Here is a 2,399-nt window from a genome sequence, read left to right on the forward strand (position 1 = left end):
TTGTAACCAGCAGCAACATTGGACAGGGAGCGTATTAGTTATTCTCATCATTGTGTGACAGAACACCCTATAAAAGCAACTTGAGGAAGGGAAGGAGGAAGGGTAAATTTGACTCACAGTTGGAAGCTCACAGTCTGTCATGGCAGCAGGAGTGAGAGGGAGGCAGCTGGTGACATTGTATCTATTGTCCAAAAGCAGAGACAGACATAGACTGATGCTCAAAGCATTGCATTTTTATTTAGTCTAGGACCTCCCGGGCTATGGATTAGTGCTGTGTGAATTTAATGCGGTTCTTCCCATCTTGATAAACCCAGTCTAGATAATCCCTCACGAACACACCTGGGTTGTCTTAGATGATTCTAGAGTCCGTCAAGCCCATGGTCAATAGTAACTCTCGCAGAGGAGGGCATAGGCATGCTGGAGGCTTCAGAGCGACAGGACCCCTGTAACTGAATATGGATAGTCATTCAGTCTGCAGTAGGCTTGTTACCGCGGGTGACACCAGCAATGCCAAGAGCAGCTGGTGGACTACGTCCTGTGCCAACCCCCTCCCATGTGGCAGTCACACTGTCCCCTGGTAGTCTGTTAGTCCCAACCGAAACAGCCCAGGTCACAGTGGAAACGCACGCCTGAAGCCCTCTTGTCACTGTGCGTGGGGACATCACAGGCGGCTGTGCAGAGCAGGGAGGAGGAGACCGAGGAAGCCTGACAACCTGTGTGTGGTCTGAAGCGCCGACCAGAAGATGGCACGGCGAGCCTGCTGTGGATCCTTCCCTGATGTCTCCCCTCCCCACGCAACGGCTTGCTCCCTCAGCAGGGCTCTGGCACCGGCAGGTGAGCTCCCTCAGTGGACACAGCCCGTCGGCTGTAACAGACTCACTGACCCTCCACAGCCTGCCTAATATTCAGGGTTATTTACTCCCAAGATGTCGTCCAACTGCGTTTGGCCTCCAGCTAGCTGAGCCTGACTTCTCTGTGGACTAGAAACCCTGTCATGTCGCTGACTGGGGAGGGCAAGTCTGTCACTCACCCCTGAGTGTCACCCACCCCGGTGTTGGTGACGCCGGTGGCCGCCGTCTTGCTGGTTCACTGGTTATGTGCCCGGTCACAGTTTGCAGTGGGAAACGGTTAGTCTCTGCTGAGAGCAGGGCTGGCCCTTCTGGGAATTCTCTTGGCTCCTAAACCAGGAGCAGCTGCTACGTATTAGCGTCTGAGAATCTCATGCTCACTCAAGTGTTAGGCGTTTGCATTTGCAAGACCTGGGTTTTCCCATCCTCTGGTACCTCTGGACTCTCAGGGAGCTTCCATGGTACCAAAGGCTACCCCTTCTTCTGGGACCACTCTCCACTCACCCCCTAACAAAATGCTTTTGGGAATGTCTAGAAGGAAGTGAAGGATGTGCTCTTGGCTATTTAGAGGAATCTGAAGTGCCCAACAGAAAGGCACTGGGCTCCGAGACCCCGTTCCCCTCATACCTTACCCACCACCACCGTGTTGGTGTCCCTGGCAGGGGACTGTGCTGCAGGGGTGACCTTTGACCCTTAGCTAGCTTCTTGGTCCTGGAGGCAGACAGAAATGGCTTCTGTTTCCTTAGGAGAAACACCAGATTTTCATGCTAACACCCCAGGAGAGGTTCGGGTCTCTTTTTCCTGATGGAGTGCACAGAACAGGAAGAGTGCAAGGATGGCCTCCAGGGACGACCCCTGACCCCCCCCCCCCGCCCTCGTCACCCCCGCCACCCCGCAGGTCCTCAGAGCCTCTCTTACCTGTGACTAAGGAGTCTCTCACAAGTGGCCTGGAGGGAAGCGTTGTGCCTCATGCCACACTGTGTGGGTTCGGAAAGAAATTAGACTTTCACTCGCTAGTTGGGCCAGTAATTCCTATTTCCTATTCCTCCCTCCGCTCTATTCTTTTCTTCCTTCCTTCATCTTTTGTTGTTGTTGTTTTGCATTTTGTTTTTGTTTCTTCAAGACAGGTTTCTCTGTAGCTTTGGAGGCTGTTCTGGAACTCGCTCAGTAGAACAGGGTGGCCTGGAACTCGCAGAGATCCGCCCGTCTCTGCCTCCCCAGTGCTGGGATTAAAAGCGTGCGCCACCAACACTCAGCTTCTTTTTTTCAATAGTAGGAGTTGAGCCCAAGGCTTCACAAGTGCTAGGTAAATGCTCTGCCACTGCCAACCGCAGCCGTCTTTAAAAAAAACAAAACAAAAAATAATAGGACCTCCTACATAATCTGATTGGCCTTGAGCCCACTGGCCTTTAATTTATGACCAACAAGCCTCTGATTTCCTCACTCTAGAATTACAACTCCCACCACTCCCAGCTAGGAATTTCTATTTTTTTTTATACCATCACAACAAGCAAACTTATCAGTCCATGTACTGGGGCCCAGAGCTCCAAA

At 52.1% G+C, this 2,399-nt stretch overlaps 1 long non-coding RNA gene across 1 annotated transcript; it reads right to left on the bottom strand.

Moving 5' to 3' along the window:
• Window positions 1-212: 212 nt before the first annotated feature.
• LOC121133868 lies at window positions 213-1,152 on the bottom strand. Its single transcript, XR_005870888.1, has 2 exons — window positions 1,031-1,152; window positions 213-449 (listed from the first exon to the last, which is right to left on the bottom strand). It is a non-coding gene; the product is annotated as an uncharacterized LOC121133868 (long non-coding RNA).
• Between the last annotated feature and the right edge of the window lie 1,247 nt (window positions 1,153-2,399).

This window comes from Mesocricetus auratus, unplaced genomic scaffold (assembly GCF_017639785.1).
Source record: "Mesocricetus auratus isolate SY011 unplaced genomic scaffold, BCM_Maur_2.0 Super-Scaffold_100024, whole genome shotgun sequence".
Taxonomy (NCBI): Eukaryota; Metazoa; Chordata; class Mammalia; order Rodentia; family Cricetidae; genus Mesocricetus; species Mesocricetus auratus.